The following is a 16,306-nucleotide window of genomic DNA, read 5'->3' as shown; positions in this document are numbered from 1 at the left end:
AATACTTCATGTGAATACTGTGCCACTTAATATAAGAGCCTTGAGCAGACTGGAGTGACTCGGTGTTTAAAAGCACTTGTTCTTTCAGGGGATCCAGGTTCAGTTCTCAGAATTCACGTGACAGCTCACAACCCTCCATAACAGGATCCCGGACGTTAACACAACAGACTCCATTGATGGTGGTACCATTCAGGCCATGAAACTCAGCAAGCAGCACCACTTGGTAAAATGAAAACAATGACCACGGCCATCAAAGGCCATACATACTTCATAGTTTCTAAATGTAGTCACCCAGCTCAACTGAAGTATGTCAACCCAGATTGTTGTCCGTGCTTAACTCGCCCTGAGTAAGACTTTGGGCTACGCTGGGATTCTGAACACCCAGCAAGGTTACTGGTCAGCTAAGAGAGTTTGTATTGGCTTAAACTCATGTCTGAGCAGCAGTCTTATCTGATGGATACACAACACTGGAAGTTCAAAACATTCATATTCAAAAATTAAGATTTGAAAAAGAGAGAAATGACTTAACTCATCGTAAGATTTTGTATCTGCAGGTATTGTGGACATGCATAAGCATTAGGGAAACCCAACATACAGGGATGTGTCTTCAGGGCATCTCTTTTGTGTTCCATGTCCTGTGATTAAACTCTGGGAAACTACAACAGCCCAACCCAGACAGGATGATTAGATTGCCCAGATCCTTCAGTAATGAAGATATGGGTCTCCCTAACTCCAGGTAAAGAACCAAGACTCACTAATGTGCTTGCTGAGGGTGGAGGAAATACAGAATAGGTAGTACAGGAAGGCAGTTGTGAATACCAACGGTGGCCATGTGACCTTACAGAAAAGAGGTCTGTAACTGACGTTTTTGTCCTGTTAAAAACATGTTTGTGCATATAGAAAGCAGATACTGTGTTTTCTCCTATTTCTTTTTTTGGTTTTTTTTTTTTTTTTTTTTGAGACAGGGTTTCTCTGTGTAGCTCTGGCTGTCCTGGAACTCACTCTGTAGACCAGGCTGGCCTCGAACTCAGAAATCCGCCTTCCTCTGCCTCCCAAGTGCTGGGATTAAAGCCGTGGGCCACCACTGCCCGGCTTTTAATTTGTTTTGTTTTCTTGTTTTGTTTTTTTTGTTTGCCATTTCTTTATAATGAAATGTAGTATCTATTGAGATGTCAGTGGTTATGTCTCATAAATCTACATTACCATATTTAAGGTATAAGACTAACCATTCTTTTAAAGACTTTGCTACGTAAGCCCTTGGGAGTCCAGAACCTTACATTCAAGGTTGCAGATGCTGGGCACACAAACTACAATATTTTGTGTTTTCTTAGCTGGATTTTGACCCCCCCCCCCCTTTGGTGTGATTATTTGTTATGGCCCTGAGTATATAACTTGGTTTTGATTTTTATAGCTCACTTAGAGACTTTGGACTTTTAAAGTGTTGAGATTTGTAAAGAAATTGGGGTTTTAAGAAATACTTATTTTATGTGTGTCTGAGCACATGTCTATGTACCATGTGCATGCAGTGCCCTCAGAAGCCAGACAAGTGTGTCAAATCTCCTGAAACTTATTATAAACTGTTATGACACATACCCTTGTCTCCACTCCCAAATTTTTACTTTAATAAGTTATTTTAAATTTTATGTATGTGTTTTTGTCTGAATGTATGTCTGTATACCACAAGTGTGCCTGATACCCTTGGAAGTCAGAAGGTGTCAGGTGGGCAAATAGAGTTACAGATGATTGTGAGCTGCCATGTGGGTGCTGGGGCTTAAATTCAGGGCCTCTGAAAAAGTAGCCAGTGCTCTTGGCCATTGACCCATCACTAGCTCTGCTTAGGGGCTTTTAAAAAGCTGGAATACATTATACAGTATGTATTATATAAAGTAAACATGAGACTTTGGAGACTAGAGGTGAAAGTTAAGGTTTTAAAGTAATGATGTGTTTGTGAATTTGACTACGGAGGATCCCCTGGGGAGAAAGCCTCAATGTAGGCTTGTCTATGTCATGTTCACCTGTGGGCACATCTGTGGGGGTTGGGGGTTGTCTTGACTGTCTTAACTGCTGTGGGAAGATCCACCCTAAATATGGGAGGGGCCTTCTGTTAGTGCTCAGATGAAACAATATGGAAGCCAGAGAGTTTTGCTCTTTTGCCTGCTTGGCCTTCATTCTTGATGGCAAGTTCATCTATTCTGCTGCTGCTGCTGCTGCTGCTGCTGCTGCTGCTGCTGCTCCTTTAGCTGACTTTAGGACCAACTTCTTCAGGCTTCCAGTGTTGATGGAAGGCCCAAAGCTCCTCAGGAATCCTCCAGGCCTTCACCAATGTAGGTACTGCTGAGTTGGGTACCTAGCCTTTGGGCCTGAGCAGATACCAGATTCTTGGTCTTTGTAGTGTGAGACAACTATACTCAGACCATATTGTGTAAGCTAATAAATCTCATCTTAACTATATATCCATCCTCTCAGCTCTCTTCCTCTAAAGAGCCCTAAGATTGTGCACCCCTGTCCAAGAGTCAGCTCCCCCCCCCCTTTTGCTTTGTGTAGTCCCTGGCTCTGTTCCTAATGAGTGAACAAATGTAACAAGAGTTTTCTCCTACTTGCCTTGACTGAGTCTCCCATTGACAAGCTACTTAAATGGAGAGAATTAACTTTCCCAGCCCCTGAAGTACTCAACTTCTGAGCTAAGCCTTTTGTCCCAGAATACGTGAGTTTTGGGTGTGAACTTTGTAGATGGCAGTATGTCACAATGTTAGAAGATTGGACACTCCTAAAAGGAGGCGAGGTTGAAGACAAAAGTGAGACACTAAAACTGAGTTCTTGAGAACGTAGGAGGGGTTGAGAACCAGGCCCTCAACTGATGCAGAGGCATTTCCTTAGGGGAGAGGGTGGAAAAAGCTCAGGTTCTCCAGGGACCTCAGAGCCGCCGCTTTTCTTTCCTTAATGCCACTGTTCCAATGCTCTGCTCATTTCGTCTTGGCACATGCTGCTCTTCCTCATGCCTGACAGTGGTATGAGATGGTGATAGACGTGAGAATCTTGAGACTCATGAAGACAGAGGGTGAACTGAGCTAAACCATAGCATTCAGTTCCAGGAAGGAAGAATGACTCCACAGAGGAGGGAACAGAGGTGACCTCTCACTTTCAAAGAGATAGTGGGTGTGGAACGAGAACCCAGAAAAAGGATCCTGGGAGCTGCACTGTTTGTTCATGGTGGCAACAGACTTGTTCTTATTCAAAAACCAGACCTCAGAAAACAGCTGGCTAAAATAGCACTTGTGTGGGTTCCACCAGTATTCCAGACAGTCCCCACTTAGTGCCATTTTCATCTTAATCATTTCCATCTTATCATTGGAGACCACCCCGCTTTCCACATGCAGCCCCTTGGCTGCAGACTGGGTTTCCCCTTCAGAACCCAGGCTGTGCACACCTTGCCTCTGCTGCAGAACTCCCTCCGTGTTACCATAGCTTCTGATGATGGCTATTTTGGTACATCCCAAGTAGGGCAGGAAGGATTTACCATAACTTAGGAATTGAGTGGGGCTCTTACAAAAGGCCCACAGAAAAGACAGCTTTTACTAGAGCTTGAACCTGCTTTTCCCCCAACCTCAGGCCCTAGAATTGTAACCAGATTCCTTTATGAAGTCTTATGGTGGGCTGGTGAGATGGCTCAGTGGGTTAGAGCACCCGACTGCTCTTCCGAAGGTCCAGAGTTCAAATCCCAGCAACCACATGGTGGCTAACAACCATCCGTAACAAGATCTGACTCCCTCTTCTGGAGTGTCTGAAGACAGCTACAGTGTACTTACATATAATAAATAAATAAAATCTTTAAAAAAAAAAAAAAAAAAGAAGTCTTATGGTATAGAATTTTAAGATGCTCAAAATTCAAAGCCTCCACCCTCATCTGTGACTGTTGCTACAGTCTTCCCATCTGGAGTAAAAAGCATTATGCTTGGGGGACAAACCATCTTCTTAGACCCCTACATCTAATCAGTAAATGTATCCATTCACTCTTCCTCCAAGGCATACATGTCCATTATCCAGCCACATGCCAATTAATGTTAATTTAGCTAATGATACCTAGGTATTTTCATTCAATACTAACCTAGATATTGCTGTGAAGGTAGTTTTAAGAGTCTGTAGACTCATAAAAGCTGATAATGGGTTTTATTAAATGATTTGAAGCCACCTCCCAAAACAAACAAGAAACCAAACACCTGGCCTCTGAAGAAGGAATTCCTCCAGCTAACTACTTCCAGACCCCATCTGCAATGTCGGCTGTCCCTTCTATCCAGCCTGCTGTCCTACTGTGTAGACTTTGAGCCTCCAGCTTTCCCAACCTCATGAGTCAATCCCTTGAAATCTCTCAAAAAAAAAAAAAAAAATGAAACACTCTTGACTACAGTCCATATGGCCAGTATTGGTTGCTAGAACTGCCTTAGTCCAGCCAGTTGTGGGTCTTCACCTGGTAGGATGGCCTGGACCTTTACTCCTAATGGGTTTGGGCCATTTGTTCTTCTGTCTCAGCTGCACTGTCTTTAGCTCATTGCCGAAGCTGGTCATAAGACATGGTGGTGATCCTGACAAGTGTGCTGAGTGGTCCAGAATCCAGACACTTCCTCGCCTCCAACTTCCCTTTAGTAGTGAGCATCTGTCACCCGGACAGCACAGCAATTCCCTTCTTTGCCAGTTTCTTCAGTGCCGTGAGGGACCTAAAAGGGCTGAACACTCTTAGCTGCTGGTTGAATGGAACCATTGTCTCCTAGCAGAAGCATTCAAGCATCTTACCTTGGGCACCAGACCCCTGGGTCAGCAGAGCAGAGCATTCAGGCATGGGAGGCAAAGAGTATTGCTAGTCAACTGGGGTTACTCGATAATAACAACACTCTGATTTCCCACTTCTTGCTTTCTGGAACCCTAGCTACTAGACCAAACAAGGCTGCTAGTACCCCTGTTGGTTCTGTTTCTATCAGCTCTAATGCAAGAGCAGGTCTTTCTCGGCAGCTCTGCTGTCATGTGCTCCCCTGTCACTGTCTTTCTAAATCATGGCCAAGGGTTCAGAAGCTATGAATAAGTCAGTGAGTGAGTATGTAGGATGGCCTTAGAAGCATTTATGAGTTTTGTGGACACATGGGCAGATGGAGTTTTAGGCTAAGGAAATTAGTGTGGAAAGTTCTAACAGGTCAGCTTGCTGGTTGTGAGGAGGGGGCAAAAGAGCAAGTTGGGGTATAGTGTGAGGGCTCCTTTCAGTTTGCTTATTGTGATGGATTGTATATGCTTGGTCCAGGGAGTGGCACTATTTGGAGGTGTAGCCTTGTTGGAGTACGTGTGTCACTGTGGGTGTGGGCTTTAAGACCTTCATTTCAGCTCCCTGGAAACCAGTATTTTACTAGCAGCCTTCAGATGAAGATGTAGAACTCTCAGCTCTTCATGGACCATGCCTGCCTGGATGCTGCCATGTTCCTGCCTTGATGATAATGGATTTAACCTCTGAACCTGTAAGCCAGCCCCAATTAAATGTTGTCCTTATAAGAGTTACCTTGGTCATGGTGTCTGTTTACAGCAGTAAAATCCTAAGATGCTTATGTATTTTATTACTAGTTTCAGAAAGCTCTGTCTGGGTATCAGAAGTGACTTTAGGATTATTTAGATAAACGATCTTACACTGCTAGCTAGCTTTCATGGTACCAGAGAATGTTATACAGGTTTGGGAGGCAAGGGAAGGGTGGAGAAAAACAACTCTCTTTTGACCCCTACAAACCACAGTACAAGTCACCAGGCAGGGTATCCCACTGATGTAATAGTGGGTGGCTGTTATGAGGGTAGATCCATTCTCAATTTGAAGCATACTTCACAAAAAAGTATTTCATGCCTTATGTTGTAAACCCAGGCCAAATCCCATACCTGAGATGTCTTAGGCCTGAGGGGTGAGCATACCACTGTTGTGAGCTAAATTGCCATAATTGCAAGCTGCCTTCTGGATACTTGTCTATACACATAGACAAATGCTATCCCCAGTCTAAGAGAAACTTCTTTTTAGTGTGAATGATGGTGAACGCAGAGACGCATGGGTGCTCAAGGCACTGAGAAGGGTGATGATTGATGTATCCCCAAACAGGACACTGTGCCACCCCCTCTAAGACTCATGGCTGGTTGTGGAAGTGGGGACAGAATGGAAGAGCTGGAGAATAAGGAGAGGGCACTGAAATGCTGTGTGCTGAGCATGACTTCACAGAGCCTGAGGCTGCCTACCATGGGCTAGCACAAGATTGGGCCTTATAGCAGGCAGTTATAGATTAGGGTGGGGCTGATGGGCCTCCAGATGACTTATTGGATACTGATGGATTCTGAGGGCATGGTAGTTACCATCTTCAACTTTGTACTAGCTGAGGCCCACTTGGCTGTAATAGTTCTAAGCACATAGCTATCCTGGGTAACTAGATCATAAAAGGCATACCCATGGGAAGGACTTGTAGAGAAGGGGATCATAATGGGGAAGTGTGGGTAATTGAGTGCACTTTATACATTCACAACGTGGTTTAATAGCAAAGTCAGTAAAAGCGTGCTTTAAGCATCTTAGAAGGCTGGGGAGATGACTCAATCAATCGAGTGCTTGCCCCACAAACATGAGGACCAGAGTTCTAATGCCCAGGACTCACATAAAAACTGGCATGTCTGTAACTCTAGCACTTATGAAAGGCAGGACAGAGACAGGTGAATCCCTGGAGCTTGCTGAGCAGCCCAGGCTAGCCATTTAACAAGTGAGCCCAGGTTCAACTAAAGACCCTGTCTCAAAAAAATGGGACAGCAAAATAGCTCAGTGAGTAATGCACTCGCTGCCAAGCCTGATTGATGTCGTTAGTTCAATCCCAGAAGAAAACTGACTCTAGCAACTTTCCGTTGACCTCCATAGGTTCACCATGGCACATGTGCATACATACACATGGTAGGGGGGGTTAATTTTAAAAGGTACAAACCAGCAAGCAATTGGAGTATGATGTGAGTGAAGGGTGGTAGCGACTGCGGTACACCCTGTTATCCTTCTGTCTGCTTACTCTCAGGGACAGTCTCCCTTCCCGTGGTCTGTAACGAGGGATGCTGTCAGTGTGGAAGGTCTCTCGGAAGCTACTGCCATTTCCCTGCTAGAAAACACAGCAGCCAGCCTTCATTTAGAGCCTTCCTCCTGCAGCAAGGACACTCATTTGAATAGGAAAGGTTTTCTTCTGTGTGGTATATGGAATACACCCAAGAGGAAGGCACCCAGGGATTCCCCACAGAGAATGGACCACAGGATCATGGAGAGAGGCAGAGATGAAGTAAATGTTTCCAAGTGTTTTCACACTTTCCTCGCTAACAGGTATACAAGACAGTTGAAGCATTTCAAAGCCGGGCTGGGTGTGCAGCTCAGTTGGTAGAGTACTGGCTCCCAGGCACGAAGACCTGAGTTTGACCCAAGCATCACATAAACCAAGCGGATGGAACATGTCTGTAATACCACTGCTTAGGAAGGAGGAGCAGGAGGGTGAGAACATCACGGTCATCTTTGAGCTACATAGTGAATTTGAGGCCTGCCTGGGATTCATAAAAAGCCTTTTCTCAAAAAGAAAAACTTCAAAGCCAAAAGTATAGAATACTACCACAAGCAAGCTGGATGGATGTGATTTCCACAGCCCTTTCATTTTGGGGGGCATTCGCTGCTCTGCATCGCCTTCGACAGGACCCAGGATTTGAGGAAAGAGGGATGCTTGACTGCTAAGTGTGCCTCAACAGAATGTTCAAAAATGGGTTCCCAGGATTATGATGTCATCCTATCTTTGTGTTCCAATCCAAGACCATAAAGATCTTCATATACACAGCAATCTCCACATAAGCAGAGCTGGTAGTGAGGGTGCTAGCAAGACTGATCCAACAATGATTATTTCTAAAGCTGCTTCTTGGCTGTGCTTCCAATCCCCAGCTGCCAGTCCATATGCCCCCTCTGGTGTCTTCACGTTGAAGTCACCCAGATGCATAGCACCGAAGCTAATTAATGTGCCCTCTGGTGCACAGCAAGCACTGTGGCCTGTGGCAGGTGGCACCACTGACACAGAGCAGAGTCCAATTTTAAGCAGCTAAATGTTAGGGGGGCAGAGGTCACTCCGTGTGTAGAATTTAATTTTGAAGGTAGGTCCCATTGCTAGGCTTCCTTGCCCTCTCTTCTGCTCTTCATGGGCTATTAACAGAAAATACCCCGTAGGTGAAAGAAACTCCTGCATACTGCTGCAGTTTTCTTTTCCTCCTTTGTACAGTAGAGGAATGGAGGTGGTGTGGCTGGTTTTGTAGAAGCAGTTCTTCCTGGGTGGAGAAAAACCATATAGGAGTGTCATTGGAATTAGACTAATGACTTATTAAAAATCTTAGACGTGGGGAAGGGTATTCTCAAAGGCAGTGTGATGGTTTGTATATCCTTGGACCAGGGAGTGGCACTATCTGAAGGTGTGGCCTTGTTGGAATAGGTGTGACCTGGTTGGAATGGGTGTGTCACTGTGGGTATGGTTATAAGATCCTCACCCTAGTTGCCTGGAAGTCAGTCTTCCACTAGCAGCCTTTGGATTAAGACATAGAACTCACAGCTTCTCCTGCGCCATGCCTGCCTGGATGCTGCCATGCTCCCACCTTGATGATAATGGACTGAACCTCTGAACCTGTAAGCCAGCCCCAATTAAATGTTTTTTATAAGACTTGCCTTGGTCATGGTGTCTGTTCACAGCAGTAAAACCCTAACTAAGACAGGCAGCTTGTATCAAACCCAGCTCATTAGAACAGTCGTAATAGCTGATGGGAAATGAAGAATGAACACCTGATTATAGAGGCACTGAAGGCTGATCAGGCAGCTCCACTAGACCTGGAGGCAGAGGGAGGAGCAGCCCAGGGCCCACACGGTCTCAAGATACTGGAGAACCTTGCAGTCTACTGCCGCTAAAGCAATCAGTGTGGTGAAAGAGTGAATGGGAATGTTTGTGAATGTGGTTATTAGTTAAAAGTGAATGAGAAACAAACTGTTCATGACCTGTTGCTTAGGAGAGCCTGGCTTCTCTCCCCTGGACAATGACTCTTTAAGAGAAAGCAAGTTCTATAGGCTTATATTTTTCAAGATCTACTTTAATACGGGTACTTAAATGCTTTACCCTCCATTCTAGGCCACCACCCACCAGAGGTAGTGGAAAGGAAAGCTTGATAGAGCAAAGGAGGATGTGGACCTGTTTGGAAATAGTTCTTTGGGGTGAATCTAATCTATGTTGTCAGGATATGAGCAGTTCACACAAATCAGCAATGGCAGTTTGATTCAGAAGAAAACACAAGGCTCTGCCAATTGGCCTGAGTCTGCAGAGTAGCAAGAAGCCCCTGGAACACTACCAGAAGTTCTGTGGTGTGTTGCTGTCTCCGAGTTCATGACAAATAATGATCAGCAAAGAGTGGCAAGGCAGACCAATACCACCCGGCATCATCAACAAAGACCAGCATCAGCAAAGCCCATCAAAGACCAGTAGAGTGGCAAGGCGAACCAATACCACAGAGCATCACCCACTGTCTGCTGGGTTATATGTATTCCCTTTCCTAACATCCTGTGTTCTTTCAAGCATCCGCTCAAGCAAAACATCACATTCCTCTTTTCCAGGTAACTTCCAGAAAAATACCACATGTCTGTTCTTAACAAAACATCCTCCAATGTGTCTGCTTCCGCAAAAACATCCTCTCATCAGAGTTTCCCGAAAAATATATAACACAACTGAGTCTCCAAAGAAACCAGAAGTTTCCACTTCAAAGTTCTAATCAGAAAGTCACCTGCTGAGCAGGGAATTTAACTGTACCGGTAGAGTTCTGTTTCTAATCTCATGCGGCCACCATGATATATCTCTGAGAGACGTATCATGTGTCCCCAGGCAGGGCAACCTCTTCCTGGACAGTTAACTCAGACAAGCACTGCAACTTCAGCTCTTTATTCTTTCCTTTTCTGTTTTCTGTTTCCTTTTCTGTAGTCAGCTCAGCAGGCCTTCACAAAATGTGATTAATTTGGTTTAAGCATATTTGATCACAAGTCACACTCTAATCCCACGTTCCACTAATTCTAGAGTATGCTCTTATAGCAGAGCTGGCTGTGTACCTCTCTTCTGCTCTTTGTCTAATTACATCAAGCTCTTGGTTTGAATTGCTAATCATGGGAGTGTTTACCCCTCTGTAACTGTCAAACAGTGCAATCTGAGATGTTACTGAGAGAGCCATCCATACACATTTACCAGCACAACACTACCTGGGCATCTTGATTGGATTTTGGGAGAGTGGTGGTTTGAATGAGATGTCACCCAGAGACTCAGGCATTTGAACACTTAGTCTCCTTTTAGAGATACTATTTGGGCAGGCTTAGGAGATATGGCCTTGCTATATCTTGCTTGAAGTATATCACTGGCTTTGGGGTTTTAAAAGCCACAGACCATTTCCAGTCAGCTCTGCTTCCTGCTTTCAATTTAGGATGTGAGCCTTCCAGCTGCCATACTTCCCTGCGGTGATGGTGGATTCTTATCCCTCAGAAACTGTAAGTCCAAATAAACCCTTCCTTCTCTAAGTTGTCTTGGTTGTCATGTTTTATCACAGCAACAGAAAAATCAAGACAGTGACACTACAGTTTTAGATCTCCATTTATAGAAATTCCTTGATTTCCCCTGCAAGCCATCAAATGTATCATTATTTTATAATTCTAGAGTAAATCTTTTTTCCTAAGAGTTAATCTTTTTTTTTTTAAAGACTTATTATTTAGTATATGTAAGTACACTGTAGCTGTCTTCAGACACTCCAGAAGAGGGAGTCAGATCTCGTTACGGATGGTTGTGAGCCACCATGTGGTTGCTGGGATTTGAACTCCGGACCTTTGGAAGAGCAGTCGGGTGCTCTTACCTGCTGAGCCATCTCACCAGCCCCCCTAAGAGTTAATCTTGAATAACTTAATTTCCTTATCTTGAAGGTCAGGGAGCATCTTAGTCTTGTCCCAGGGACCAGGCATAGAACAGACTGTGCAATGCTTTAAGAAGCCTAAGAACAGTTTGACAAGGGAAGAAGATAGGAGGCCATTTTGTCATCTATCTGAAAGGCTACACACGCTGAATCTGACACACTAAGCTGCAGTCTGCATCGCTAACTCTTCTGAGAGCAGTGCTCCATTCTACCACTAGGAAACATTTCCACAGAGAGGCTAAACACTTCTGCCATTTTATGTCACTACACATGGTATTTCTTTATATATATATATATTTATTTATTTATTATATGCAAGTACATCATAGCTGTCTTCAGACATCCCAGAAGAGGGCATCGGATCTCATTAAGGATGGTTGTGAGCCACCATGTAGTTGCTGGGATTTGAACTCAGGACCTTCAGAAGAGCAGTTGGTGCTCTTAACTACTGAGCCATCTCTCCAGCCCAGAATACACATGGTATTCCTTTTAGTTCAGCAACACTAGTGTTCTTCCAGGAAGTTGGTATGTTCAGAATTTATACCGAAGCTAAATTGTATCAACTGCTGTGAAGGCAAGAAGTCTGTGTTCATGGAATGTGAACTATTGGTAAGAACTCATGGCTTTATTAAATCTATTTATAATCCAGCATCTCATAACTGTTCTCATTAGTGGATATTGAAAACCTAATGTGTGGGGCTGAGAGTTGGCTCAGAGGGTAAGAGTCCTGGCTACTCTTCCAGAGGACCTGGCTTCAGTTCTCAGCACCCACAAGAGGGCCACAACAGCTTGTAACCCCAGTTCCAGGGGGACCTAATGCCCCTTTCTGGTCTCCGCAAGCAATGCATGATGTAGTACACACGTATACATACAGGCAAACACATAAAATAAATATTTTTTTTTAAAGCCTAAGAATTGGGCCTGTTATGTTAAGCCCTGGAATGACAGTGTTTCTAAACAAGGAAGATTTTCATTCTGTGGACTAAAGGTATCATCAGAAATTTGAAACAGAATTCCTGAGTAACTTCTGGTGGGTCATCATCAGAGTAGTTTATCAGAGAACATCTCTTAGAGACGTGATGCATGCACGTGGGTAAGCTGTGCATGCTCCGGGAGGGGGAGAGTGAGATGTTGTAGGTTACAGCTCCTCACTTTATTTCTTTGAGACAGAGTCCTGTACTGAACCAGAAGCTTACAGTTGGTGGTGGTGGTTTTTGTTTGTTTTTTTGTTTTGTTTTGTTTACAAAGCTGGTGTTCAGCAAGCTTTTGGGATCTTCCCATCTCTACATTGCTAGATCCTCAGGCTTTTGTAGTCACATCTGGATTTTTTTTAAGATTTATTTATTAATATATGTAAGTACACTGTAGCTGTCTTCAGACACTCCAGAAGAGGGAGTCAGATCTTGTTGCGGATGGTTGTGAGCCACCATGTGGTTGCTGGGATTTGAACTCTGGACCTTCGGAAGAGCAGTAGGGTGCTCTTACCCACTGAGCCATCTCATCAGCCCACATCTGGATTTTTATGTGGGTTCTGGGAATTCAAAGTCAGGTCCCCATGCTTACTCACTAAGCCACCTCTCAGCTCCCCCCACATGCATAAGGTATATAACTATTTTTCTAGGTAAGGTAAAGACATATTTATAATACAGTAACTTTTTAAGATAGGTTCTTGCTCAACCCTACACAACTCATTGAACATGGAGACCTTGAGCTGCTGCCTATATAAAGCTTCACCCCTAGATTCTACTGTCTTTGGGGGAAAAAAATGTACTCTTAATGCTACCAAAGGAGAAACACCAAGCCAGCCACAAACCCTTTGATTTGCAATGGTATCCTGCCTGGAGGATAGGCTAGGGCAATGGTGGTACAAAGCATGTGGGAGTAACCCACCAATGTCTGATTTTATTTAAGACCTGCCCCACCTCATGGAATCCATACCCCACAGTGCATGGATAACCAAGAACCAGAGACTAGATAACACCTAGGCTAAAACCAAATACTATTGTTCTTATATAATATTTGTATTATATATAAGATAGATCTTTCTAAATCTGCTATACTCAAATCAGTGCCTTGCTCAGCCATCATCAGAGAAGTTTCCTCCTGCAGAAGATGGAAACACGTATAGAAACTCATACTTAGACAATATGCAGACAATGAAAGACCCTGAACACTCAGCCCTATGTGCAATGTTTCCATCAAATCTGTCCCATCAGGGCTCAAAGAATCCCACAGCAGATGAGGAGGCAGGAAGAATGTAAGAGCCAGAGGGGATGGAGGACACCAAGGAAACAAGGCCTTCTAAATCATCATGATCTAAGGCCATCTGAAACAAGAGACTGAGGTAGCATGCACAGGGCCTACACCAGTCTGTACAAGGTTCTCTGCATGGATGCATGCATTCAAAAATACATATATATAAAAGCTTCCAGTTTAGTGTTTTCATGGGATTCCTAAGTGTCCAAATGAATGGGTCTCTGATTCTTGTGTCTTCTCTTGGCCTCTTTTCCTTGTTTGTTTGTCTCATCTAACTCCAATGTGATAGTTTTTGTTTAATCTTACTACATTTTATTACTATCTCTTAGAACCCTATTTGTTTTTCAATGAGAGACCAACATGCAGTGGATCAGGATGGGAAGGGAGGTGGGAGAGGAACTGGAAGGAGTAGAGGGAGGGGAAACCATAATCAGGGTATATTACTGTATTAGGGTTCTCCAGAGTCACAGAACTTATGGATTGTCTCTACATTGAGGGAATGTATTGTGATAACTTAATAGTCTGTAGTCCAACTACCCCAACAATGGTCAGCTGTGCATGGGAAGTCCAAGGATCTAGTAGTTGTTCAGTCCCACAAGGCTAGTAGTTTCAGCTGGTCTTCTGTAGAGGTAGGTTTCAACAGATGTGCTGGCAAGTAAGTGCAAGCAGGCAAAGAAGAGTGAATCTTCCTTCTTCCAATGTCCTTATGTAGGTCTCCAGCAGAAGGTGTGGCCCAGATCAAAGGAGTATACCACTATGCCTAGAACTGGAACTTGCTTTGTCCCAGGCTGACCTTGAACTCAGATCTCCTTGCCTTAGTCTCCTGGAATTAAAGGCATGTACTACCTTGCTTAAGGCCTAAATTTTTCATGGCTACTATGCTTCAAGATCTCCATGCCAAGATCCAGATCAGAAAACTTGTGTCTTCCAGCCTCAAGATCTGGATCACATAGGTGAGCCCTCCAATTCTGGATTGTAGTTCATTCCAGATATAATCAATTTGACAACCAGGAATAGCCATTACAATTATGTGAGAATAAAATCTATTTTCAGTAAAAGGGGAAAAAAGATATATTCTTGCTGTTATATAGACTCATGTTCCTCTTACCTTTGCCTCTGAAGTAGCTGGGATTACATGCATGTGCCTGTGTGCACTGTTCACTATGTTGTGGTGGAGTTGTACTTGGCTGTATGTGTACAGTTTTGTTTAAGCTGCCGATGGAAGTGGCAAGGAGAGGAGACTGGTAGGAGGAGGGAGTATGATAAGGCTATCATTAGGGCACAGGCAGCAAAGCTGGCTTGAGACCTCACCTGAGCAATGGCTCCAGGGGAACCACCTCTTGTCACTCGTCATCTTTCAAGGTCCTCTTCCACACAGATGACTCAGTTTAATCAATATGGTGGAGCCAAGAGATGCCAGGCTGATTCTGGATATGAGTCTTAAAAGTTAAATTTCTTTGCTCTTGGGGAGCCATGATCTACCCTGCCAAGTGATTCAGCTACCCTGATGGAGAGACCTCAAGGAGAATATTATTCAGTCATAATGGGGAGAGGAGGAAAGAAGAGAGTAGAGGCGGCGGGGAGAGGGAGAAGCAGGGTGGGGGGACTTGAGCACATAAGCAAACAGTCCTAACCGTGCCTGACAAAGATATCAGAGATAGCAGACACACTCAGGTATGGTCATTGTGGGTGTTAACTCACTGGGTGCCATCTGACTGTAGCTTCACAAGAGATCTCCAAGAGGACGAGACGGAGAGCCATTCTTTCAGCTGACTTCTAGACACCCCCAAATCATGGCTAATGATGAAGCAGCCATTCATTCACCAGCCATCTACTCCGTTCTGGGCACTCTGTTCTTATTGCTGTCACCCAGTAAAGTCTACCTTCATTCCCTCCTGTCACCCACAGCCTTAGACCCTGGGGCTCCAGCCCACTGTTGTTCTTGGTGCCTTCAAAGTCCTCATGAATGATGTTGGCCCTTGGTTGCTCCTCTCCTTCTACCCTTCCTCTGCCGTCTGCCCTGGAGCCTCTCTGGGTTATTGATGCTAGACAATACCACACACTAGTCCTCAGCACGCCTCTCCTTCCTCTCATCCTTTTGCTCTCCGACGCCAGCAATTCTGCACCTCATGGAGTTCCCGGTCTCTTGACCCTGCATCTACCTCATTTTGGTTTTTAAAAAATTGTCATTCTGAGGCTGGGTATGGTGACATCACCTTTAATCCCAGCACTTGGGAAGCAGAGGTAGGTGGATCTCTGTGAGTGAGTTCTAGGGCAGCTTGGTCTACAGAGCGAGATCCAGGACAGCCAGGGCTATCTAGGAAGACCTGTCCAAAAAAAAAAAAAATCAATTAGTAAATAATTGTCATTCTGGGGTGGGGGATGTGCATATTCATGGGAACATGTTTGTACGACTATGTGTGTGTGTGTGTGTGTGTGTGTGTGTGTGTGTGTGTGTGTGTGTGTAGAGGCCAGAGGTTAACATCAAATGTCTTCCTCAGTCATTTTCCACCTTCTTTCTTTTGAGTCTTTTATGAACCTGGGACTCACTGATTGGATAAGCTAGCCAGTGAGCCCCAGGGCTTCCCTCCCCCTGTGTGTGTGTGTGTGTGTGTGTGTGTGTGTGTGTGTGTGTGCGCGAGCGCGCGCGCCTTCTCAGTATTGGTATTTCAGATGTGCACCACCGCCCCTGGCTTTTGGGGGAGGTGTTGGGGATCTGAACTCAGGTCCTCCTGTGTTTAAGGCAGAACTTTGTGGACTGAGCCATCTTCTAGCCCCATTCACCGCTTTTTGTTTATGAAAATACAGTCCCAGCACTAATTGTTAGACTCTTCTAACAATCCTAGCAAAATCACTGTCTATGAACATGAAGTTTTAGTTCTCTACACAATTCTACTCTAGTGATGTTAATTCTTGGATGAGTAATAACTGTAATACAACCAGAATTCAGAATTCAGAAATGAGGTTGTTCTTTTTCATCTTTTCTTACAAATTTTATCATCAGCTTGTCAAATTAAAAAAAAAACTAAACAAACAAAAATAACTGGGGATTATTGCCATC

The 16,306-nt window shown here is 44.3% G+C and overlaps 2 long non-coding RNA genes across 2 annotated transcripts; one reads left to right on the top strand and one right to left on the bottom strand.

The window, feature by feature from the left end:
• The first annotated feature begins 4,402 nt into the window (after nt 1-4,402).
• Gm29666 lies at nt 4,403-7,603 on the top strand. The gene is made up of 2 exons (XR_001781731.2): nt 4,403-5,498; nt 7,062-7,603. It is a non-coding gene; the product is annotated as a predicted gene 29666 (long non-coding RNA).
• Nucleotides 7,604-7,656: 53 nt separating this feature from the next.
• On the bottom strand, nt 7,657-14,733 carry 4930513L16Rik (RIKEN cDNA 4930513L16 gene). Its single transcript, NR_166787.1, has 2 exons — nt 14,557-14,733; nt 7,657-8,334 (listed from the first exon to the last, which is right to left on the bottom strand). It is a non-coding gene; the product is annotated as an RIKEN cDNA 4930513L16 gene (long non-coding RNA).
• Nucleotides 14,734-16,306: the final 1,573 nt, after the last annotated feature.

This window comes from Mus musculus, chromosome 15, assembly GCF_000001635.26.
Source record: "Mus musculus strain C57BL/6J chromosome 15, GRCm38.p6 C57BL/6J".
Taxonomy (NCBI): Eukaryota; Metazoa; Chordata; class Mammalia; order Rodentia; family Muridae; genus Mus; species Mus musculus.
The sequence above is the reverse complement of the archived record's forward strand: the minus strand, read 5'-3'. Positions and strand labels throughout refer to the sequence as shown.